Source organism: Cyrtonyx montezumae, unplaced genomic scaffold, assembly GCF_038088225.1.
Source record: "Cyrtonyx montezumae isolate F1298 unplaced genomic scaffold, pur_monq_1.0 scaffold_0, whole genome shotgun sequence".
NCBI classification, from domain to species: Eukaryota; Metazoa; Chordata; class Aves; order Galliformes; family Odontophoridae; genus Cyrtonyx; species Cyrtonyx montezumae.
The window spans coordinates 11,159,530-11,186,709 of record NW_027071824.1 but is presented as its reverse complement, the minus strand read 5'-3'; positions in this window follow the sequence as shown (position 1 = coordinate 11,186,709).

Sequence of the window (27,180 nt, the reverse complement as noted above, 5' to 3'; positions counted from 1 at the left end):
GACCATAAAGTTCTCAAATTTAGGTCTCTCATTTGATACTTGTATGGTTAATATCAGATATGGTTTGGATTTTTTTTTCCAGTGACTTAATTATCAAGGTCCTCATGGTGGTTTGAATTTAATATGTAGGTTAGAGGCTAACAGAGTTCATATTGGTATGTATTTTTTTATGGTACCCTCTTAAAATGCTGTCAGATGTACAAACTAAACAAATAAACAAAGAACACTCAACAACAAAACAGATAGTTATTTAAGAAACTGCTTGGAAATTATTTTACCTCCTGTCACCTCTCATGAGTGTGATTTGAAGTTTGCACACATTAGAATACCATATCTTCAGACCATTTCTTCAGTTCACCATGTCTGATGTGATGTCCCATTAGAGGCCTCTTCCTACCTCCCTTTGGCTTCCTGTATGTACAGCAGATGGTGGAAATGGTCCAGATGAATACACCTGATCAAGGAATGAGGATTCGTGTTCTTAGTTTGACTCATGTTGATGCAAAATATTTTCTCTATAGGAAAGCTAAGCAAGCCAAAAAGGATGGACTTGCAATCCCCCTTCACAACCATACCTACCGGAGCCTCTCTTTAGGAATGTCAGCCCATCTGCACTGAAGATATGGAAAAACTGGTGTTGTGTGCACATGTGCTTTTGTCGTCCCTCTGATGTATCTTTTAAAGCTCACCTTCCACAATTCTTAGGATCTGGTCTGTTTCGGGGCAGCTGTATGAGGATCTTATCTTCTTTGTGAGCCAGTCTTTTTGTCTTCTTACCCAGTACAAAGGTGGTGCTCATTGGAGAAAAGAGCAATTACCCTGCTCCCTGCCTTCGCCCCGTAACAGGATCTGAAGTGGGACAGAAGCATCAGAAGTCCAGCACAGAGGTGAAAAGAGCAACTTGTTTCCTGGGAGATGTCATTGTTCTCAGTTCCCAGCTATCCTTCTAGAACATGTAGGCCAGCTCATCCAAAACTCATGTTCATATTGAGATAATCTGATATTGTGTTAGGAATATTTCTAGTAGGGATAATGTGTTTTATGGCTTCATTTTAAGGGTAACAGTAAGCAAAAAAACACGCTCCCCCACTTAACTCCACCCAAAGAAAACTCCGCTATGGTTGTTTATCTGATGGGTCTTGGAGGCTTCAAGGCCTTTGTAGATGACAGAGTTAATGCAAGACAGACTTTGCTGAAGGAACCAGGTGGCTGCATTGCCACCTCTCTTCTGCTTTCTTTTTCCCCCCAAAATGCTGACTTTAAAATGTTTCTTATGTGCCTGGCTGCTGGAAGAGAGCCTCATAGTTGTGGTCTGTTAGTTAACATTTACTGTGCTGCCCAAATGTGAAAGCAAGCACGGAGGGTAGGTTCTCCCTGACTTCTGTGGGATCTGGAGCAAATCCATGAGGAATGCTACTGTTTTCAACACTTTTTTTGCTTGCTTGAGAGCAGGCACACAGATATGAATGTTATTGCAGCTGCCACATACTACATATAAGCCACATGTTGATCATTATTGCTTTAAATGAGAAGGTCTTTGTTTAAAACAGTTGTTTTCTTCCATCCAGAACCTACCTATTTTTTCTCATATGATACTCAAGAGTTTGTGACATATCACAATTTGTATTTAGAAAAAGGACTACCCAGATATATATTTATTTATTGCATAGACAGCTTTATAGTTACGGGGACCTAGCCCCTAATTAGCTGAAACAAACTGGACAATTCATTCTTCCATTGTTTGCATCATTTCTTGTTGTGGCTTGTTTATTAATCATAACTCTGCTTCAGTCCCCTTCCCAAATAACAGTACTCTTCTTCAAAATACAATGAACTGTACTGCATTTATGAGAACTGCATGGTCAAATGATGTTAATCCTGCCACCCTGCTGAATGCCATGTCACAGTGCCAATATTTGAACTGAGAATTGATTGCTGGCTTTGCTAAGACTGGAAAGAAAGACCTGAACACACCAACTACATCTTAACTATGAAATAAAATTGTCAGAGCTTTTTTCTGGAAGCCAACAGGAATGAAGAGCTTGCATCCACACAGCTGAACTCTTCTTACCCTCTAGACCACAGCATCCACTTCCAAAACACCTACTGGAGATGGTCCTTGATACAGGCTAATACCCAAACTGTGCTTTGGCATTGCCTAGAAGAACACAAGCCAGCTTGACCCAAAATCATGCCAGGACTCAATTTAGTAGTAGACACAAAAGCACCCATATACCTTGGTGGTCCTGTTAAGTTTATTTAGTATCAGAATGAAACCTCAGTCACACTGGCAAGAATCAACAAAAAACCTTTATTGGCCCCAGTGATCAGAACATACTGAGAGGTGTAATTATTAGCTTGTTCACTTCCTTCATATCTGTGTTCTTTTTTTTTTCTCATTCTGACTTCATACCAAAAGAATAGTGAAGGGAACGTTTTTTCAGTCTCATTGAGTAATTAAACCAGGTTGTTGCCTGCTCAGAACTCACTGGTAGTTTTGAGTAACCATCTGGGTTAAGAAGTAGAGGTTCTGGTAAAGCCAGCTTCAGCTCTCTTTTCTGGCAGACAATCTCCAGCGGCTTTGAGCAAGGAACTTAGGTCACCTGTGATTCCACAACTCGTTTCGATAAAGAGTTAAAAGCTGTGAGGTGTTGAGATACAAACACACCAGGTGCATAAACACCCTAAACTGATGTAAGCATAAGACTCCCTTTGATTTCTGTGGCTTTTTTTTTTCTTCACGAATTTGGGAAGGGAATTTGTTTTAAACTCTGTGAAATGGACCTGAATGCATACGTTCAGTGTAGCACAGAGGGAGGGTGTAGATAAGTCTGAAGTATTCTACAGGGATGGCTGTGCTAATGTGGGGAGTGGCTGCTCTGTTTCTAGAGCTAACTCTCTGCACCTGGTACCCCAATTAACCCATGTAAAACTATCCTTCACTATGCTGTACTTCTGCCTGCAGAAATATAAATAAGAATCAGGTAATTCATGCTATTATCTTTGTCTCTATTCTAAAGACAAATGGTAGTAGTGACCAAGTTGATCTAAAAAGCTCATCATCTAAAATGATTACATTAAGCCACGCTATATTGCAGAAAATGACCTGCATGTATTGAATTAAACCATGATTTTCCGATGATCTCAGCAGAGGCAGAATAGAGACATTTTAATCATTGCATTATCATTTTGTGAGGTAGGTAACCACTATACCATATTTCTGCTCTAAATGAAAAACAGTATTGTTTTATCCAGAAGGTTTCTGGTTTCTAGCACTAGTCTTTACTTTTCTTGAGGCTCAGACATATGATTGAATTACTGAAGCTGACAAGTACTGATTTCAACAACATCTAAGCAAGTGTGCTTTTTGCCTTGCGTTTTCTACAGGCTATGAGTGTGCTGTCAATTAATTCAGTCATTTGATGTGCAGCACCTTGCTGAACCATGAGAACTTGATTGTGGGCTTTTGCCCAATATTACTTTTAGGTTAAAAAGCCTCTTTGTTTCTTAATTGATCCACAAATAGGTCAGTCTCATGAAAGAGGCTATGTTCAACATAAGTTCAACATGTACATGTGTGAATCCTATTTTAGGAAAGTGTTATGAAGAAAGAATAAAACTAATTTACACAGAAATTGGTGTGTATTTATATACTTTTTTTTTTTTTTTCTGATCTGCATTTTGAGAACAGGTTGCCCAGAGATCTGGTGGATGCCCCCACCCTGGAGACACTCAAGGCCAGGCTGGACAGGGCTCTGAGCAACATGATGTAGCTGTAGGCGTCCCTGTTCAGTGCAGGGGAGTTGGACTAGATGACTTTTAAGGGGCCCTCCCAACAGAAATGACTCAGTGATTCTATAACGTGGAATGCACTTCAGCAGAGTAGAAGAGAAACACTTGATTTTCTTCCTTTGGTTCCCTGTTCCTGCTTTGTTGCTCCCAAATCTGAAGCACTCTCCTGTGGTTGCTTGCATATGGCAGTGACTCTGCTCAGACCTACAGAAACTATTTGCATCAGCTAAGGCTTGCAAGGCCATTATGTGTTTATTTGTGCAGCATGATCTCGAGAGGAACCAAGAGGACTTGAATCTCTCTCCCACTGATATCGGTGGTGTTGAAAGTGCTCAGTGCATTCCAGGGTAAAGCCTCAGGAGGCTAGAGAGAGCTGCTAACTCCTTTGGAAGTACGTGCAGATTCCTTTGGTCTTCACTGGGGGTGAGTCCAGGCCTCTGTTTTAAAACAACAACAAAACCAACATTAGTTGTAGTGGCCCAAATAGCAACGAAAGAATTTCAAACCAGACACCTTCCAGCGTGGGAGTGCTTAGACATTAAGCAGAGGCTTAGGGTGTGAACCAGGGCAGAGATCTGCCTCCTTTTCTGTGGGCAAGAGGTGAAGGCACTCACTGCCCAGCCCTAACAGAACCCTAAGGCAGTGCAGATGGGGCTGCTGCTCTTTATGCAGGGTCTAGCACAGGCTGAGTGCTTGTTCGCAATGCACAGGCGCTGAGCAATGCTATGCAGCCTTCACTTCAGGCTCTGTCTCAGGCTCTTTCTGACCCTCACTGTCTATTTTAAAGCTGGATACTTTCAGTTTATAATCTCCCTCTAACAGATCTCTTTTTTTTTCTTCCCCTCTTTACTTCCAGTACTGAGCCCGCTTTGCCAAACTCCCCATTCCACCATCTATCCACTCCATATGTTTATATTTTCCTACTGCTGAGGCATGTTGTGCTGACCTGCCTGGACAGAGCTCCTTTATCACAGAGATAAACACGATGTCCCCCTTCTCATAGAGTTTCTATCATGTGTGACCTTTCATCTTAAACTGCCGTGACCTTTTTTTTTTTTTTTATTAATGCTCTACTGTGTTGCTTGCAGAAGCCAGGAAAGAAAATCTTTTGTTTCTGGATAGAATACTGCTAAAGGACATGATACGGTCTTGTTTTTAATCCAGCTAATTAAAATCTGCATGTGCAGTGTAACTGAGAACACACAGCCTTCGCCCACCACTTTCCCACAGGCAGGGAATAAAGGCCTTTAGTGCAGCAGCAGCTAGCCACCCTTGGATAACAGAGAACAGAGCCCACAATTCATCCCAGCTTTCCTTATCATATCCGTGGAGGGCTTTCCCCTCCCTCCCCCCCTCTCCTCATGGAATCACTTACTGTAGCTATGCGCCTCTATACATCACTGCAGAGGGTAATCAAGTTAAAAATATGCTCGCTCTCATTTATCTGTGCACCAGAGAGCTCTGAATATAATTCATTTTCAGTAAGAAAATAGAGAAAGAGGAGAAAAAAGAACAAAAAAAAAAAAAAGAGGGGAAAAAAAGCGTATTTCTAGTCAGATGTCAAACCTGTTTATGTTAAAACTGTTTTGCCAAGAACTAACTGAATAACACGGTTTAGCATTTCACACTTTTCTATGGTCATTATGTCGAGTTTTTAGGATTTGCTGGATGGCTGTGGTTATTACTAAAGCATGGTTATCACTAAGGCTGAGCTTTTGTGTGTGTGCATTGGGGAGAGGGTGCCATGGAATGTTTTTTGTGAGGCATTTCCCTGGTTAGTTTTTCACTTGTTGCTTTTTGTTGAGTAACTGAAATAGGGGAGGGAAGGGGGAGAAGGAGGGCAGCCGGGTGGGCAGAAACAGTATGGGCAGAATGGGAAACACTAAAACTGAGTCTCCACCTGTTTTCTCTTTCTCCAAGTCATGTTTTATATGAAGATGAGGTCAATAGGGAGCACAAAAATGTGTCAGGAGTTTCAAAAGTTGGAAGAAGATTGTACAACACTAGCAGAAAATGCATTTAAATGACTGTAAAGAATGCCGCCCTCCCTCCCCTGTAAAGCACAAACAGGCTTTCTGTGGGCATCCCGTGGTAACACTCATAAAGAGCTGCTCCAGCAGCTGTGTGTATAGCCAAACACCATCACAGGGCTGCTGCGGAGAGGGCTGATTTCTGTGTCAGCTTCCCAACTTAAAGGCAGTATCACATACTTCAAAATCTGAAAGAAATTTTAAAAAGTAGAGGAATGAAGTTTTGAAACAGTGGAAGTCTTGAACAAATATGCAACGTGTCTGGAAATAAGTTATAGTCTTAAATTATTTCCTTGTAATGATTTATTTTTCCAAGTGTTGTATTCAGAGAATGATTCAATAGATATGAAAATGCTATGTTTTGAAGTCTAGTAAAGCTTATTAGTTGACACCTGTCTAAGTAAAGCACATAACACCACTACTTCTACTACTACTACCTGAGTATTTAAAAAATAGAGAATAGAATGATTAAAGTGCATCAGAAGTACTGGGCTGCCTACATGTTAACAAAAAAATTACACCCATCAAGTGCAACAGTGCTTTTTGCCATAATTTGGTTATGCTATACTGACCTTTGAATGTACATGTCACTTTATTTAGTGCCTATGGAAGAATAACAGAATAAGAAACTATTAGTGTATTTATATAACATTGATCTTCAACATTTATGTGACATATCATGAAAATATGTTACAGGAATTTGTATGTTCTTTGGAATAAGTGTCAAGATAGGCAAGAAAATATTGATTTTCCCAATTTTATATTTTCTTTGTGTATGTTGAGACATATATTATATAATTTGAAAATATATTTAGTAATTGAATATATTCAATAACCCAATGACATCTGTATTGATACAGTAAAGGGTTGCTAATGCTAACCCTTTTTAAAATAAAATTAGTGTTTGTTTATTGCATAAGCAATATAAGATTTACGAAACGTGTTTAAGTATGCTAATCATAATAAATGTGGCTTTTTTATTGTTACTTGCTAACCTTCCCTAAGCATTAAAATTAATTTGTATTTTGGGAAACACATAACTTTTATTGGCAGATGTGTTGTTCAGTAATTTCCTGTAATTCTATGTAACTAATAACGTAAATTAGGCTGATGATTATTGTTTTTATCACTAATAACAGTTACTGTAAAGCCCTTCTTATGCAGAGGGCACATAACAAGATGTGAAAATCAACCACATTGCTATGTTAGTCACACATGACAAGCAGTATGGCATAAATTCCCACTCAAAAGTCAGTGAAGGGTGCTGAACATCAGGGCATGCTAAAGGTCAGGCTTAATAATAGGCTATAAGTCTCAGATCCTTACAGTGAACATTTAATATGTTGGAAATCAGGATTCTTTTACTAAGTCCCTGAACCTCTTTGTGAACTCAAAACTGCATCCCAAAATGTTATCTTATGATAGGGCTCCAAACTCAAGAGGCTTACAACTCAAAGATGAAAGGTATTTTAAATGCTTAGCTATGGGAGCAATAGCAATTCTTCTCTCCCTTACTAAATTCATATCAAATCAATTTTTTAAACCTGTGCCAGACGAAGTGAAGAGAATAATTGTGATTAACTTTCCTTTGACTCTGCAAATTCCTCTCACAATCTAATTCTTGGATTTCATTGCATCCCTTCCAAACAAAAGCTGTCTAGCTTATTTGTACAATAATGTTTTATAAGGCTATGAATTGAAGGGTTGATTAATTGCACTTTTTCTTTCTACCAACTTCATCCAAACTGCTGATTCAGGGGGACAGTAGGAGGCAGCTGCTGAACTGCAAATGGAAACACCAACCACATAGCTCTGGAAATGGAAGGATAAATCTGAACCAAAAAAATATCACATAGATTCAGATAACATCCTGAGTTGGAAGGGACCCACAAGGATCACTGAGTTCAACCCCTGGCTCCAGACAAAGCCACCCAACACTCAAATGCTATGTCTGAAAGTGCTGTCTAAATGCTCCTTGAACTCCAGCAACTTGAGGCCATGCCCACCACCCTCTGGTGAAGACCCTTTCCCTAACCCCCAGCTGTCCCTCCCCTGACACAGCTCCATGCCATTCCCTTGGGTGCTGTTGCTGTCACAGATAACATAGCTCTGCTCCCTGTGAAGATCTGCAGCCACTATGAGGCTTCCCTTCATCTCCTCTGCTCTAGGCTGAGTAAACCCAGGAACCTCAGCCATCCCTTACATGTCTTGCCCTCCAGACCTTTCACCATCTTTAAAGCCCTCCTTTGGATGCTCTCTAATAGTTTTGTGTCCTTGTACTGTGGTACTGAATGTTTTAGCCATGTTTTGCCTGCTGATTATAATTCTGTGTGAATAAAAACTGAGCTGGGTGATTGGGATTTAGCCTATTGGTAACTTAATAGCTACAAAAACTCTAATATGTAGTTATAAGTGATGGGAACACAGTGACAGCAGTCATTAGTTACAGGTAATTAATTACCAGCAATAGGAAGAGGGTGGTAGCAGCAGGAGGCTGGGGCTGGCTGCCCTGCAAATGCTTTGGTGGGAGCACCACCATGGCTCGAGTAAGGCACCTCCTTGGCACGAGTAAGCCACAGAACTGCAAAATGAGTATCCTGTTTTATCATTCAGCCTTGGTCTATCAGTAAGGTTCAAATTTCTCCCTGGGATGGGGTTAAGTCCCAGAGAAGCTACGAACATTCATGTGGTGCTTCCTGCACTGGTACCTTCTGACCATGGAGGGCCCATTGGTGGATGTTCAAGGCACCAAAAGACCACCAACAAAACAATCCAGAGATATAAGGCAAAGCAGACAGACTAAAAGCTCTTTACCACGTGGAAATGCCATTCTGTGCTACTAAAAGATAAGATGAAACAAAAAAGCCTGTACTTAACACACACACACACACACACACACTTTCTGAATGAATTCAACTTAAAGGTCACTGAAGTGATAAGCAGTGCAGTGAAATCATTTCAGCTGTGATTCCTAACTGCTTCTTGTTTGGAGAAAACATAATTTCAATGTTATTTTTTGTACCTGTAAGCTAGGTGTCTGGACCAGCCCAGAACTTAACATGCACGCAGCCCGTTCTCTTTTTGCAGGTGGTGATATTTGCTCCTGCTGCCTAGGTCAAAGCTGTGTGATGGTCTTTGGATGCTACAAGCCATAAATACTGGCGTACCTTGGTAGCATTCTTGTTACTGTTTGCTTTGCTTCTAGAAGTCAGATGGCTAACAAACTTCTTCATCAGTTTTTTTCCTTACTGTTTGCTATTTTCTTCATCTATGAAGTGATACCTGTCATGTTTTAAATCTCAGTAGCTGTCTTTCATGTAAACTTGCAAAACGTTCTAAGAGGTACACAACCTTGTTTCTTAGCCTTTTTTTCCTCCCTCTTATGGTTTTTCATTTTACATAATAGTACTATCACCTGTGAAGTATAAATCAGGGTTGTTTTGTTTTTAGATATCTAGGCCGTCTAAAATAACTTCAGAGAATCCAGATCTGTTACTCTGTAGTGCTCTCTGAGCTCTGTTTGTCCCTTTCTTTAGCTCAGACAACTTCTGATTTCTAACCCTAGTACTTTTTACATCCCCTATCTCAAGTGCTCTGCTTCAGGAAGGAGGATTATTAACTTCTTAGTTATTTCTTGTACTTCAGATCTCTTGAAGCCTTCCTATTTCACGTATTGTCATTTTTGTCTTAGAGATACTTTTTCAAGCTTGGGTTCCCATGCCACATGTTTTCAAAGGGCTTCTCTACTCAGTAATTCCCATTGCAATGAGTGGAGTTATTGCCTCTTCCATCTGTACTTTGTGAATAAGCTAACAAATTAGGGTTGTTTTTTTTGTTTGTTTGTTTTTGGTTATTTTTGCTTTTGTCATGTGGTGTACTTGGATTTCAATTCTTTTACATTGTAATTGGTTACCATAGTGAAAATGAAAAGCATGAGCAATTCAGGCTAAAATGAGGTTCTGGAGGGACCACAGTTGTAAAAGCAATGGATCTAGGAGGAAAATGTAAACTTTCTTAGTGTGAAGAAACATAATATGTTCCTGTGTTTTAAGAAATGGAAAGTACGAATTAATCATGCTTTGAACTTGGTATACCAGTCAAAAATTCAACTCTGACCTTGACTTAATAGCATTTAGTCAGCTGATTATAATACTCTTCCAAAACAAAAGTCATATACATTGCCTTGGTCAATACCATAACATAAAAACCCTTTTTTCCACTTTCAGTCATTTTCTCCTGGGACAAATCCCTCTGGAGTCCCTGGGAGCGAGGGAGCAAGTCACCCTATCTTAGTGCTGGCAGAACTGTTGCTCTCATTCTTACCACAGCTTTGTCCTGCCTACTGTCCCGCTTTGCCTCTGTCAGGTTCATTATGGAAATAAATTATCTGTTGTCACTGTGATGTTGGCAGATTTAAATAATTCTTAACAGATTAGTGAGACGCTGTTTATTCTCTGCAGAAATCCTACTGATTAAACTCTGTGATATATTGAACACAGAACTGTTTTATTATTGTTTTATTATTTATATTTATATTATTATAACTGTTTTATTAATTGCCTTGTTTTTAATGACCGGTTCAAAGTGATGAACCAGCGGAGACTTTTCTAAACAAACGTACAGTACTTGCTACCTTATCTTCTGCAACAGTGATTGCCCTCATGCATTCTGAAGTTTCTGTGGAGTATTTGTGAAAAAATCTTTTCACAACTTGTATGAGTTATAGATCTGATGAACTTGTGTTTAATATATTAGCAACTTGCAGTTTGGGATAGCTGCTTTTTATTTAGAAACAAAATACATCAACAATGACAAAACGTGGGAGAGGGAAAAACAGGTTTGAGATCAATCATCCCCTGAAAAAGGAGACTAATTGAGAAAAATTATCTAGTTTTCCAACAAAAGGCACTCAACTTTTCTAATTTCTTTCTGCAGATCCTTCAGCTCTAACATGGTCACTGACTTTTGTGAGCCTTTTACTTCTGATGCACTTACTATTATTTTTTTTCACTAGCTCTCAGCTTCTGATGAACCCAGCAACTCATTGTCCAGCTTCCTGTTCCTGATGTGCAGAACACATCAGAACAACTGGCCTAATGAGAGACAAAAAATGGTGAGAGAAATAAAAAGTGTGAAGAAAGTATGGGTGTAGAAGAAAGACGTGTATGGGTACCAATACAGAACAAGCTTTAGGTTGGTGAAGCTGGGATTATAGCAGTTTGGTCATCATGTAAATGAGAGAAATTTTTTTTCCAGTTTAATATAAAATTCTATGGGTTGTAAAGGATTTGATGAAGCCATGGCTGTTTCTCATTAGCAGTGGCTGTCACTAAAATGAATATGTTGCTGAGTGTTCAGTTTCTGGGAAACGTGGTTGAAACATGAGCGGCTCTTTCGATGCAGAGCTCCAAGTCAGATGTTTTCAGAGGGGATGTTCCCCATTAAGTAATGACAGAGGACCATACGGAACACATTACAAATTGAAATACTGATTGATGAAGTGCCTGTGGTCAGCTTTCTACAGAAATGAGAATTTTGAATGTATTATCACATCAGCATGGAGCTGATCTCACGTACCATCACATTCTGTTTTCATTTCTTTTCTGCTTCATAATCTCACACGTGCTGGTCCAGATCACATTTATAGTAAGCAGAACCTCAGACTGAAGGAAATAAAGCATCAGGTTTGAGTGCTGATGTTTCATTGATATAGCCCGATTCACAGAAGCTTGCTCAGTAAGTCTGAGTTTGTTCACACAGCTGGGAAGATAAAAACTTCTCCCTGTAGCAAGCTTTTCCCCTGCTTTATGAGAGTGGGGATTCAGAACACTACATTGTTCCAGGGAGAAGTGGGATCACCTGGAAAGGCAGGGTAGTTCATTGCAGCCTTGCGTTTGTCAGACTGCAGGCTCTGCTCAGGCTTCCTGAGCATTAATACTTTCCTTTTCCCACTTAGCTCATTTGCAGGGGGGTGGTGAGGAATATCAGCTGCATCGTGCTGACTTCAGGGAGAGATCACTCGGTCTGTTTGCATTTACATTACTTATTACTTCGGCTTCAAGTTCAGGTTTGTTTCAGACACAGTGACCTCTTCTGTTTTAGAGAGAAAGTAAACAGGGCTGGTCACATGAAATGTGTGTAGCTATTCACTGTGTACACAGACGGCAAGTGCATGCACGTCTGAGTCACAGCACATTTAAAGAAAAATGTACAGTCAAATGGTAAATTTAGAAACTTAGGTCAAATTGTCCAGCTTTTTTCTGTTTTTCCTCTCTCTCTCCAAACAGTTCTTAAATGGCACTTCAGCAAAAACCTGTGCCGGCTTAGATATATATTTAGCAGCGTTTCAAACATTCAAATATTTCTGTTTGAGATCTCAGTGTGAGATGTTTACAGGGCGCCACATATCAGGTATGAAAGCAGGTCTTGCTTATGCTTTTAGGTAAAGGGAGCTCACTCAAGAAGATGGAGTATATTGGTTTACATTTGCACAGCTGAGGCCATAACTTGGCCCAGAACCTGAAAATATCTTATGCAGGCAATTTGAAATAAAATAAATACCTACCAATGCCTGTAAATGTGAACAGCAGACTGTATCCAAAACATAAAACAAAGGACAGGAAATATCAGGAGTTCATGTAAAACCCATTGATGTATTTTTGGATTTTTGATTATCATTTAAACCAGACAACCGAGGTCTGACTATTCAGAGTAGTTAAGAGTGCCCAATCCCTAGCTGAATTCTCTTAAAAGTACCTCTTTGTGACTTGCAGAGGAAATGATAACAATCTCCTAGCCTTCTTAAATATGTGAAAGGACTTAAATATGTGATTTTTTTTTTTTCTTTTCAGAAAGTATTAGCTGTGGCAAACTGTTTTCCAGGGATCTAATTTCTGCCCTTCAGACTTCTACAGATGTTCTGGAAAGCACAGAACAAGGGTACCTTGCTGGTAGGTAATTTGTTAGTTCTCACTTTGTGTTTATTCATGGCAGAAATCTATGTTGGGTTATATGCGAACAGTAATGTTTAAGTACTTCGTTAATTCAAAGAATAAATAAGTATGCAAAATAAAATGATGAAATGCACATAGATAGCTATTCAAGGATACCAAATACATAACCATCTGTAAACACTGTAATTGTTTCACAGTTATTCCTCTATTAAAAATAAATTTATTCAAATATTATAATTACATTAATGATTAGCTGAGATTCAGCTATCCTTCAGATCTTTACATCTTTTCATGGAATCACAGAAGCTGTTTTGTCTAGTCACTGGAAATAGGTATAGACTTTACTGGACCTGAAGAGCTGTATGGCAGGAGTAACACTAAGATATCTGCAATCATCATTCTGATCATCTTCCTTGTGTAAGTCTTCTTACTATACAGAAGTTGTGAGCTCTGCTATGAGAAAATACTATTGCCATTGTATGCTTGGTACAGTCCAGAAATTCTTAGATGGGGCAGAAAGGGCTCATAGAACCAGTACCTGATGTGAGCTTTGGTTCCCATGTTAATCTGCCAGATCTGGAGCACCAGGTACTCCAGAATTCTTGCTTACAATGCTCCCCATGTATAACGTGATCAATATGAGCGATTTCGTCTGGCTGTGACATGGGCTTAGGTAAGGAGAAGGAAATGTTAATGGCATTTTCTCAAATCTTCTGTGAATGTCCAGTGGAAAAATCCATGTGCAACACTGCTAGAGTGCACTTTTGAACCTGTGATAGATGATCAAGGCTTTGATGCCATGAAGATTAGTCTTGGACTGGATATCTATCAGCATGGGCACACCAGCATGTTTCTGACAGGGCAGTCAGAACTACCCTAAAAGTCACAGACTGTATCAATTAACCTAAAGCTTTCATAAAAGTCAGTTAAAGAATTCCTTCCTCCTCCCTTTGCTTGGAGTTGCCAAGCTTGTGGGGGATCTAAATTAGGAAATTCAGAATCTAGAACTTAATGAATTTATTTATTCACACATATGGAGATAACAGCATATCTTATCGACTCAGATCAAATGCTCAGATAGTATTATACAGATTTCTAATAGCTACCATTACTGTTTTCCACAAATGTAGGTTATATAAAAAGAAATCTTGCCAATATAATCAGCATTATTTCAGATTTCTATCTACTTTTGTTATTTCATCTTCCGAATGGCTTTGTTTAATTTTCTTCTTTTGAAGATGGCCTTATTTTTTTAACTCGACAATTCTTATACGTTTCATCTGTTTTAAAAATAACATTTTCACATTTTTCACATTTCACATTGCACAGGTAACTTAAGATCTTTTTGCTTTCTCAGATGTGATCTGGTGCTTACACACGGGCTTGGAAACGCTATTACCTGCCAAAATTCTAGTGAAACTGGTGTGTTATAGACATCTAAGACATCTGAGACTTTTGGTCTCCTATAGAAGATCTGGCATCAGTACAGCCATTTAGGTTACTGCATGTGTTTTTGTTGGAAAATTGTCCCAGCACAACTGCATTTATAAATATAAAGACATACTATGTTGCTGCTTCTCTGTATTGCTATTTCCTTTCTAGATTGACATAGGAGATACTGCTAAGAGTACAAATCTAACTGCATCAGTATTAAATGTCGTATTAGCTGTATCTGACATCTTGCTGAAAGTTGTGACATAGGCTCTTAAGTATAAGTCTCTTCTGAAACCAAGATTTAAGGTCTAATTCCACAAAATGTCTTCACCCTCTTTTTAGATTTGCACTTTTTATCTGTTTGGTTTATTGAAAGTTTCTACTGTTAGGTTTCTGCTGTCAAATTAGATCAGCATTTAGATATCAGGTAGGACCTTGAATGTTGTTATTTCTGTCTCTTATTAATGTTAAAACAAGGATTAAGAATAGTGTGAATAAAAAGTAAGGCTCAAACATCTTGGAGCCGAACTAGCTCTCACCAGATGTGAGTCCACACTAATGCTGTGCTTCTGTTATGAAACTTAATTTGAACTTTAGAGGCAGTCATCTGAGAACTAAGGGTCATGGCTGCATAAAGAGTAAACAAATGTTTTTAGATGCAGTGGGTAGATCAGACTGGATATGAGTTTCTAAGAATGTGCATAATTAAGTCAGCTTTATTTAGCAGTAGACTGCTTACTGCACAGTGGTAGCTCCACGTGTGATGCATCCTGAGTGTTGCAGTATCACCAAACGGGGAGATTTGTCACAGAGATGACTGTTCTTGGCCTTGCTGGGAACGCCAGTGAGACATCTAACCACTGTCAGTCGTGCTGTTTCTCAGTTCGTGTGCTGAGTTGCGTACAGAAAAGAAGTATATGTAAAGATGCAGTTGTTCCCAACTAAGTCACACTGAATAGTACCTAACAAAGTATTGCAGCCTCTGGATTTCAATTGCAGGACTCCTCTCATGAGAATATCATAGCTGGATGATCGCAGCTGGCCATCAGGAAGCAACTGCAGTCTACTGGTTCAGCAGGAACGATGGCTTGGACTTGAGCTTCCCTATGACTGTCACAGTTGCAACGTCAACCAATCCATATAATTGATCTGCAGTTTCCTTTTGAGTATAGCACTGATTGTGGAACACTAACTTATGTGTACCACACAGTTTCTATCACTTTTTTTACTGTTCTGGTACTAGGTGACCCCTCAGAAAAACAACAACAACAACAACAACAAAACAACAAGTGCAACAAAAACCCTTTTTGTGCCTGTTTTGTCCCTGCAGTACCAAAATGTCTTTGCTAGAAATGCCAGCAGTTGCTCAAACACTCATTGTGCGCTGTATAAATTTTCTTTTTCTCCCTCTTATTTTGACTGAATTGTGAGATAACTCTGAAGCAACAGACAGTATAAAAAGAAGCATAAAGTAAAGGTAGGACTCTGTCCTGGGGCCACTCAGCTCCCAAGAGAGCTGACACAAGAGGATCCTTCTACATCCTGCAGCAACAGCATGATTGGTTGTTTTTTTCTTTTTCTTTTTTTTTCCTGTATATGCTCTCTCATTCCTTCTTGCTCTCACTTGCTTTTAAGTGTGCATCTTACATAAATTAATCTGCAGGGTTTTTGGCTGTTTCCCATCCGCTGCTGGGGCAAATTAGACTTGCTGATGTTATTTTGAAGGGGTCATGCAGCAACATGAAAGAAATGGCCCAACGAGAGAGCCTGCTCTCTTTGGCTCTCCTTCCATGTACTCTCTGGCCCATTCAACAACAACAACAAAAAAAAAAAGAGTTCAATTGGCCTGAAAGGCACTGGAAGATTGAAAACCCCTCTGTAGTACCTTAAAGAACCAAAATTACTTAATTAATGTGGAGGCCATTATGTGCGGTTACCATATGAATGAGTAAGTGGACTGCCTGAGTTACAGAGCAGGAAAGAGGAGAGGATATCTGAGGTCAGCCTTGTCAGGGTAAAGGAATCCTAAACAATGAGGGCATTGCTTGAAGATTTGAGGAGGAATTTGAAAAAGAGCCTTGAGAGTGAAATTAAATGAAGCATGGGAGGGTATTAGCGCAGATTAGCAGTGCTGTGAAGGAACCCGGCGCTGGCTGCCAATCGCCTCTGAGCGTGGGCAGCCTCAACTCTGTAGGCAGGGACCGGGCAGTATGCTGCTGGGGTTTGACTGAAAAGTATTTTCTTGAGCAACATTAAAAAGTTGCTTTTCCGCTCACTCTCATTGAATTCTGAAAGTGTACATGCCCCTTTCAGCTGCTATTTTATATATATATATATATATATTAATTTTTTTTTTTGCCAAGCAGACTTATGAGAGAAGAAAAAGTCAAGCTTCTACAAGTACTCAGGCACTCAGTGTAAATGTGAGATTAATGTAGTAGCACTGAGTTCTCATCACTAACGTACTGCTTCAGAGAAGAGGACAAAACCCATTGAAATTAATGAAATTTGAAGCTGTGGTAGCCAGCAGTTGAATTCACTGGAAAAATAGAACAAACGATGCGATGTGTTTGCACATGTACAGAATTTAAGAGATGGATGTTGGTGTAGTGAAAACCAGACTTTTTCTAAAATACACAGGCTTAAAGTGATCTTTTCAATTTTATTTTTTTTTCAGAGGGTTCTTTGAGACTATTTCAAGATTTTTTCTTAGATTTCATCTTATCAGCTGTAATAGTGGGTGTTTCCCGACAGCAGTACCTGCAATAACTCAATTTTACTGTATTCTCAAAACAAGAACCAGCTGGAGGTGGTATATTCTGGAAAATGCTGGCTACGTATTTATTTTCTTGGGTTTGGTTTAATTTACTGTCTTTTTGAAGCAGAATTTTCTTAAGTGTTCTGGATTAAAACTCTTGCCTGCTGGATGTGAGTTCCAAGCACTTACCTTTCCAAACAGCTATGAATAGGATTGTTCCTAAAAGTATGCAGAGAGAAAGTGAATCATCTCTCTGAGAACACTTTAGTTGTGTGTATGCTTTCCAGAAGACCGTGGGTACCATTTGTGTAGCTTTCCAAGGAATCTCAGGATGAGCCCTGCCAGGGTCTGTATGAGGTTAGGGATCATGTTTATTTAAACTGTATCCTTAGTTGTGACTAATGGTCTCGACTAATGTTATATGTTGGTATAGCCCAACAAGTCTTAGAAAATGATCATTAATTACCCAGTGGTATCGCAATTTAACTTTGTTGTTCACTAGCTGGATGCATGAGCATAGTCATAGGTATTTCTTTTTGGAAAGCTGTTTGTAACTTTCCTGGCATCTTTGTTCCTAAAAGTTATATATTACAACTGCATGTCTTGGTCATCGGCTTCCAAAGCATCTCCTAGATGCTGCTGAGACACCAGGGAAAACAGTGTGCCTCAGCTGCCCCTGTGGAACGAGCCTAGATACTTCAATTGCTTTGGCAATGGGTACACACAAAACTTGAATGTTAAAGTTCTCATTTAGTTCAGTTGCTTCTGGGAATGCAGAACAACAACAACAATAAAAAGTGTAAACAACAACAACAGAAAAACCTATCTCTGACTGTTAATATTCCTAAAAAAGTTATCAAATAACACCAGAACTTGAGAACTGGGGTTTGCACTTTGGATAACGCTTTAAACTGGAGTAAATTTGTGGACTCTGTGAAATGGTGCTTCATTGCATAAACTGCATTTCAGAAGCAGATTAGATGACATTTTCCAATGTTCGTTCTGCTGCAATTGTTTCATTCCTCTGCAAAAGAACAAGTTAAGTAATTGAATTTTCCCTCAGGGTAGGAAAATTTACCCCCCCCCTTCCCAGCCCTTTCTTTTTTTCCCTTCTATTAATTTAATTGAAACCAAAATTGCTTGAAATATTTAATACCATTGGGGGCCTACCATTACTAAAACTAGAGCTGTGTGGGAAATGTTTTTCCAACCTGCAAAACTTAAGTGTTTTCCTAAATGTTCCTGTTCTGAGATAAAAACCAAATCCCTTTAAAAGCAGAAATAGTGTGTTTATGTTTATTTAAGGATGCACTGTGAGACTGGTGTGTAACCACCAGAAGTTTCACCTTCAAAATACCTTCTTTTTTCCTGATTGAAGGAAAGAGAAAGCTGCCAAAAGAGTGAATGGTTCCACGATTTCCTTCTCTATTCAGGGCTTGAGCAGGCTTGCTAACAGGGCACTGTATTTCAGCTGCATACTCTGCAGGTTGGTATGAAGGTCACCAGAAGTTTGAAACTAGTAGGAACTAACTCAGAGCATGGCCCCATACTTAGACAGCATTCAAAATGTGTCCTGGAGCCTGGCTGAGCAAGAGCTAAATTCCCTTTGGAAACCAGTGTTGCTGTCAGAGATTTGTGATTCACTAGTCACCAGGGTTTATTTCTGCAGTTGTCAAGCAGAGCTTCCCTGGTAGTTTTCCAAGCTAGGACTGACTAACATGTTCCACCTGTCCTCAATGAGATATGTATGGAGGAATTAAGCCTGGCTTTGCAGCAAAGCAGAGGAGACATTCAGACAAGTCGGCCACAGGTTTATCTGAGGAAGAGCTACCTGTTACACTTTGAATGAGTGTAGGCCCTGATGGCATATTGATTTGGACACAGTAGAAACAACTTGAGAAGCCCTCCAAACAAAGCTCCTGACCAACACTGTTGTGTATCTCTGCTTTCTCCTCTTCCCTCTTTTTTTTTTTAACATTAAAAAAAAAAAATCACACCACATAAGTGAGGAATGAAGAAATTAGGTTATTTTTCATAACTCTAGGACAAGAATAGCCTGCAGAGGAATCATACACCCTCTAAACAGTCTGTGTTGCTTCTGGTAACAATGACATATGTGATGCTCCTGCTAGTTCTGAATTGACCATGGAGTCACTCATTATATCCTCCTGCACTGCAGCAATGATTGCTCAACATATGGACAAAATAGAGTCCACGGTTGAGTGTGACTTTCTGTTAGCATAATGTATATCCACCAAATTTTGAGAAGTATTAATCTAATCATCACTAGAGGACATGATTAGTTATAAATGTTTTTTTCTTCTAAATGTGCTGTGGACAATATACTCCCGAAGCATAAGCAATCCCTTTTTTTCCATTCCCATCTGAATAAAGCACAGAAACTCTTTATTCAAAGATTTCTGTGCTACTTCAAAAACTCAAATCTTAACCCTGACTTTGCTTCTGAATGAGATCCAATTACAGAAATGTGACTTCATTTTAAGAGCTTTTCTCTGTCCCTGCTATTCATAGAAATTAGAAAACCTTTGCCTATTAATTTACAAGGATTCACAAATTAAGTTAATAAAAATTAAGGCAAGAGGCTGGTAGCATCATGCTCTAAGAGTTTCAGGACTGTTTAATTAAAAAAAAAAGGTTCAAATCTCAAGAAAAATGATACATGAGATCAAAAACTATTTTTTTTTGAAAAGGATTGTGTACAACTAATCCATTATTAAGATTCTTCGTAATGGCTGCTGCTCCTTCTAATTGGTTGAACTACTTAAGGAAATATTTCAGTGAAGTCATTAGCATAGAAAGCCTGATTGTTTATGCCTTTTGATCACTGATGCTATCAGGGAAGAAGTTGGATTTTAATATTCTTGAGAAGGATGAGTAGAGTTTTGATTGCCATCCAGGTCTCTTGTTTGAAACAGTATATTTCTAAGATCCTTAAGTTGCATATAGATATCATCTTCTTTCCTCTCATCGAATGTTTTCATAATAAATGCCTTTTTGTACTATTTATAATAAGCTATCCAGTGAGCAATTGGGAATCAAATAGATTAGAAGCAAGGAAGAGAGAATACATTCTCCTTTCTGTTGCTTGTATGAACTATATCATGCCCTGGAGATTAATACTAGCCTTGGGACTTTTAATGAAGTATTTGACATCTATGATTCATTCTGAATATCTGTAGAGGCTAAATCATATACCATCTCAACTTTTTTCTATTTAAATTGACCTAGGTCAACAAGGTCTAACAGACTTAGGATAAAGAGGTATTCATCCAAAGAAATGCATCAGCTAGTTTTGGTTTGGCAACTTTACAGGCATGTTCTTTTGCTCTGAAAATTGAGAAGGAATCATCCTGGTTGAAGCTTTCTTACATTTCTTGTGGTTCCATCCTTGAGAACCTGTTGCCTTAATGGGGGATTTTTCTGGTTCTGCTTGTGGTATTTTCAAATAACTGATCAGCCCAAAGGCTGGATGTAAAAATAAAATGTCACTGGTCTGTAGACACATTGAAAGTATCTGTAAAAGTACTTTCAGTAGTCTATGCCATGTGTGGCTAAATTCACTCAGACTATCAGTAGGTGCTTTAACAGTGCATGCTGCTAGCAGAAGACAACAGTTTAGTATCTTTACTCTAAATTGCTTTCAAACTGTTATCATACACTGCAGCTATACGTGGTTGTGTATCTTTGGGACTGAAAACTCTGAGAAATACATAGGAAAGTAATCCATTGAGGGTGAAGAGGTAAATCTAAAATTCTGATAGATGCAAGGAGAAATAGTACCAGTTGTGCAGTCTTGATTTCTTCTACAGTGGACAACAGTAAAACTGATTTTAAAAAGCTTGTCAAAGCTGATATCAAACCATTCCTTTTTTGGTTGTTAGATAGGGATGTTTTATGCTAATCTCTTTCAGAGTGAGTCTAGAAAGTGATTTTTAAAAACACTTTTTACTAAAATTGTAACTGTGCTTTGTGAATCATAAGCTTTCATTGTACTCATAGGTAAGCCCCAGTATTTGGGCTGACTTTCAAAATGCTGATGGGAGCACACCCACAGAAGTATAGCTGAGTGAATAATGAAACAGTGATTAATTTATCTGATACACTTTGGTTAGGTTCATGATGTTTGCAAGAAAAATTACTTTTGGAGGGTAATACTTTACACTGACGTGTGATCACCAAGTCCTGGAAATTAAAAGCTGTGCTGCTTAGCTGCTCACTGCCTACGTGTGTGCACGCAGTGCTGGCATGCAGGCTTGTGCATGCAAATGAAACCTTTGGTTCTGGAAAGCTGCATGTGCCCTTTTCCACCTCCCCCAAACTCTGCTTTCTGCTGATATATTTGCCAGTAAAAAAAACAACCCAGTGAACTTTTGCAGACACCAGTCATAAAAACAGGCCAGGCACAGCAACAGTTAAATATTAGTAATGAAATGTGAAGAATTGCCGAAATTATTATTTTTTAAATTACTTTATCCCCTCCCATTCCCCTAAAGCTGTGTCCTTAGGAGCATTTCACTGGTAAGGAACATTAGTTATTTCATGACTACTATTATAGGTTGCTGAATGTTTGATTAAGGAAAATGTTACAAACCAGATTCTTTATTTCTGCTTACACAGAGACTTTTTAACATCCTTCAAAGAATCCTTTTAGAAAGGTCTTTGACTTGCTGTAACTTAACTGTATTGAAAAGTTCATGAGTTTCCAGTTGTGGCCATTGCCATTTAGACTGCAAAGGAAGAGAAACCCAATCATGGTGGCTCTTTTGGAATGACACAGTGGTTAATTGCTCTCATTCCTCCTGAGCTAGTCTGATGCACTTGTGCATTCGGGGAACCCCACTGCTCACAGTCTGTTGACCCCAATGCACGTGGACAGCTTCTGTCGGCAATCAAGGGGAGAAGGGGCAGTTTCACTGATGTGGGTGGGAGGTTATCTTTAATTAAATATGTATTATATCTGCGTTATACTTCGTTCACATGCATAAATCAATCAACACACTATGTGATTTCTTTTACCTGAGTTGTGAACTTAGATGTCTGTGAGGAAATTCCTTGCTTGGGGAAGGGTCTATAGCTCCAGTATTAGTAGTATAAAGTTAACATGTTTATGAGATTGGAAGATACTGCTTTACTCGCTGGCTGCTCAGGCCCTAGGTTCTGTAATTTATGGAAATACACAGTGCACACCTTACAGGGAATAAAGTAGGATATCTACAGCATTTGTGCAATTCTCTCTGGACTCAGATCCTTCAGTCACCCTTAGTACAGGAAAAAGAAGGAGTTCTTTAATATAGGTGAGAAAATGCTAGAAATCCCTACATCTTGAAAAAGCATTTGCAGGCCTGAGTGTTTTTTCTGACTATACCAGCTGACTTTAAAAGTTTCTCTCTCACCATACAAATTCCACCTCAAAAGCATCACAGGTTGTTGCTGATTTCCAAATTCTCCTTTCAGAGCATGTTTCCATATGACTTAGCACTGGAAAGCCTTGGTTTTGAGCAGGATTCATAGTTAACACTATGACTACTAAATCTCAACATCAGCACTCTCTGCCAAGCAGTATCCAAACACTGTCTTCAGTGCCTAAATCAAGAGCTAACATTGATTTAGATCCAGACTGAACACTGGTCTGCTGCACTCATCAATAAATTCCCAGCAGTTATGTTTCTCTATTGCTTTCCTGAGTAATTTCATATATTACTGTCCTGTTAATTTATCATTCCTCCTGAAAGTATGAGGGGAAGAAGTTAAATCTTTTTTTAGAAGCAGCTCTGGGCTTCTATACAATTTGAAGCTTTATAGCTTGAAATGATAAAATGGTTTGCTCTTTTGTCTGAGCTTAAAGACCGATACCTGTCTAATCTGTTCATAAAAGAAAGCAGCCAGGCTACAGATGTCATAGGGAAGAAACATGTTCTGACAATGTGCACAGAGCATGCTGTCCATAAAGTGCTTGTCCTAAATTAACACATCTCATGTCTGACTGTGAATTTCTGGTAAGGTTCTTTGTTTAATGAAAGGGAATACAGCTATCATGCAAGAATGTCTGTCTTGTGGCCACTTTAAGTAGGTGTTGAATCCTGTCGTGTTCTTATTTCAGTGGAAGAAATTTGTATTTTTGAAGGTTAGACAGCGGTTACATTCTATATCACTATATCAACATTTTAAAATTTCCACTTAAATTTTTTAAGTGTGTATGGCAACTGCTGAGTCACAGCCTGAGCCACTGATTGAACACCTGGAGGAAAGAGCTGGTCAGCTCTGGAAGCACAGGTGAAGGCAATTTACCTGTATGACTGGAAGGGGTGAAGCCAGGGTCAAACCCTCTTAGACCCTCTTTTACGGGCTGACTGCCACTGAAGAAGGACTTTGTGTTGGAGGTCTCTCCTATGTGGAGTTTTTCCCTGTGAGCCTTGATCCTTAAAAACAGGTGAGCTTTGCATTTTCTTCTCTCTTTGTAACACCTTTTCATTGTGTTGGTCTTGTTGCCATTTTACTGCTACAGAGTCTCACAGGAATTATCATGATGATTTACATAGCCCTGTGTTCTGTAACTAGTAGTAATTGTTGTTCTCCATCACCCTATTGCTCTCTATTTGACGTGAAATGCTTCTTAGCTTTGTTTTTTCCTGTTGTGAACAAATATTTTCAGAGTTACCTATAACTGGATTTAATGCAATCACTGTGGCACCTGGCACTGTCCTGACCTGCAAGGATCACTTGGAAATCTTGAGTCTCTTTGCTCCCTTTCTATTTCAGTGCCAATTTTGTAATACATGCCTTAGAAACCAGTCTGGAACCATCAGTGTCATTTCAGGGTGACCCTAGCAATGCTCTGGCAGGAGAATTCCCGCCATGTAAGGCAGGTGCATTTGACAAACTGGCATTTTAAAAAAATTTTCTCTTTTCCCTCTTCAGCTGCCTGCTTGCTTCTGCTTAGCTACATTGCGAAAATCTAATGAAAACAATAGATGGAAAGATTGCAATGGATAACTCTGAATTCCCCAACTCTTTGCTTTCTCCACACGTTTCCAAGTGTTTTGAAGAAAGGCATTTATTCAGTAGTACTATTTAGCAATCTAGATACACCAATACCTGAGCTGACTGAAGATGTTGAAAGTATACTATTAAACTTCTAAGTAACCATTAAGGATGAAGAGATTAAATTTGGGCCTATAGTTGAGTCTTAAAAATTGACAGAGAAAAGTTGAGATATCACAATTTCAGAACTCTCAGTATCAGGATTATTTCAAACAGGTCACAGAATTATCACTGTGACCATTACCCTTAGGTTATAGCTTTTCAATATATTTAGTAGGATTGATAGTTGCATTTAATTTTGCATGGTATTTTTATTTCTCATTACATCTGCCTTTTGTTTGCTTCCCCTGGAAGATATGCAGAATTCCATGTCTTCTTTCTGATCCATTTTTTTTTCCATACTTCTGCTTAATCACCCCCAAACTCTTTTCTGTTTATGAATTCAAGGAGTACAATGCAATCCACAAATTGCTGCCTATAGAATAAATTCAGGCATGCATGTTGCGTAACTAATTTCAATTTATGTATAATACTAATTACATATAAAGTAGCTAATTGCATGGCTAGAATTACTTGTTACTACTTGTGCAAGTTCACAAAGCACAGAGTTTCCTTTATCTATACCTTGATTCTACAGCTCTCAAGCTAGTGAGGTTTGATGATTCAGAAGCAGCTGAGGTCAAAACAGGTCATTGGAATATCCTCTGAGATCTGAGTTGTGGCTTTTTTATATCCTGTCTCAGCTTGGTTTCTGATTCTGGGTTAGAAATCATGACCTCTGTTTATTTTCCTGATTAGACAGTGGAAGTTGCAAAACACCAGAGAACCTTGTACTTCATGCAGTTTTTCTGCAGTCAGTGAGATTGTCTTACATTTCACGGTAAGTTTGGACAGTTTCTTATGGTAAAATAATGAAATGATACGAGGCAATGGAGGTGAAAGACAGCACTGTCAACAGGATGTATTAATGAGAATGAAAAAAATATATATAATTTACAAAATATTTCAAGTTATAATTGTCCCTTTTATTTTCAAACTAGGACTCGGCCAGGTCTGGCTCTGGTTATTGCAACACTTAGTGAGACAACAAATAGCATCTACAGGATGTCCAGCTGAAGAGCAGAAGTAGGTATGTAACTGTGTGTTTTTCCTTTATCTTAACACCACAGAATCTAAACGTACTGTTGTTACCAAGGATGCTATGCCTTTCCAAAATGCATACTTATTCATTGTAAAGAATGAATTGCAGAAAATGTTTGCCTCTTGTGATGTCATAACAATCCTGTGCCTTGCACACTTTGAACATTTCTGTATCTTGCCTCATGGTGAATGATATTCTGTTATGCTATTCATTTGTAGAGTGTAGAGGTGGATCTTAAAAGAAGGTTAACTGCAGTGTATACATTTCCTCAAAAGAGCAGTAGCAGTTTTGGAGAAGGCAGGACACCACAAAAGGTTGGAGAGATTCAAATAAAGGAGTAAGTCTTTTGTATTTGTTCAAATTATGTTTGAGTTAACTTCCTTAAGCAATTAGATGTATGTACATAAATATTTGTGTGAGTACAGGCTTACCATATAGCATGTCCAGTGTCCTCTGTGACCCCTATGTGTTTTAGCAACTGGTTATCAGTGTCTCCCTTTAAAGCTGATGATCTGGGTCCATGAACCTGTGAACCCAGAGGAGAAGACATGATTACCTACAAGAAATTAACAGAAAAAACACTTGTGCAGGGTTAGGGCCTGTCAATGATCCAGCTTGATTCTCCTTTTTTAAAAAGAAAAAGCCAGCATCATTGTGTTAGCATTAGAAAATCCTTCTGTAATTGAAAACACTTGTAAGGCAGTGCCAGCATGTTGCTGTTTGCATCTAAACAATAATCAAGATCTAACACAGTGATGATTTGTTGTCAGCTCTTTTTCCCTCACTAAACAAGTCTGACACTAGCAGCCCACAGGCTAATTAACTCAAGTATCTGGCATGGGAATCTACAGTATAGCTATGAGCAGAATATCCACAGAACTGAAACAATCAGCCAAGTGGATAGATGCTCCAAGGAGGCAGGGAGTCTCCTTGAGGTAGAAACAAAAGTCTGAATGTTAATTAACAGGATTTCTGCTCTTTGTCATCCAAGAAACATTTGTCTCAGGCACTTGCTTGTTTGCTTTCTTCATTAAGCAAAACCTTGAAAGAAATTTTTCTTTACTCACTGAGCTGAATGCTTCAGATTGACTATTAGTCACTTAACCTTAATTTCTTAATACATCTTATCTCCCTTCAACTAATTTCTGGGTTACCTTTGGCCTGTTCTTAACACACAAAACAGTGTTCTGGCATCAGTCTATTTTTAATAGCTACCCAGGTTCCTTGATGAGTCAAGACTGTGGGATGCCTCACTGCTCAAGTGCTTTTTGTTGCTCCCTCGGGGTGCCGTTGCCATTACGTACTCCCAGGGCAATCAGTATTTGGAAACAGCAAAAGTTTTTGGAATTCAGCACTGTTGCTTCAGTGTTGCTGTGGGCTGAAAGAGGTGAGCTGTCAAAGAGGAAAAGGCAAGAACAGACTGAATGAACAGGACATTAATATTTTGTCACCCTGTCAGGGGGTTCAGATTTCAGTTCTACTATTGTCTGTGTGACAGACATTACTTGAAGAATGGGAGGAACAGTTGTCTGCTTTTTCTATCACACCCACTGAAGTCAAATGGACCTCTTTTGAAATGGGACCTAAGCTGTCATCTAAGGAAAAAAAAATGCTGCAATAGCATCATCTAGCCGCTGCAAGCACTGAAACTGTTGTTTAAAAAAGCCATGATGTGCCTAATAATAACCAACAAACATCTAGAGAGATGCCTATATAGAAAGCCCAGTTTAGTCACTGTAGGCAGGTCCCATGAGATCTAATGGAGGCACATTTTAACTAAAACAAATTAAATCCCTTCTGAGCAAATAAGCAAGTGTAGTTGGGTTCATATCAATTAAATAAGTGAAGCATTTGGCTCACAGGCTCATATTTAGACCCCAAAACTAAGTGCTTACAAGTACTATTTGATATAGTTTATTTACTCAGAAAGAAACTCTTGGGAGTCACAAGTCAGACATAGAATATGCCAAAAGGCAGCTATTTTTCCAAACTTGCCATTTTGCTAAATGT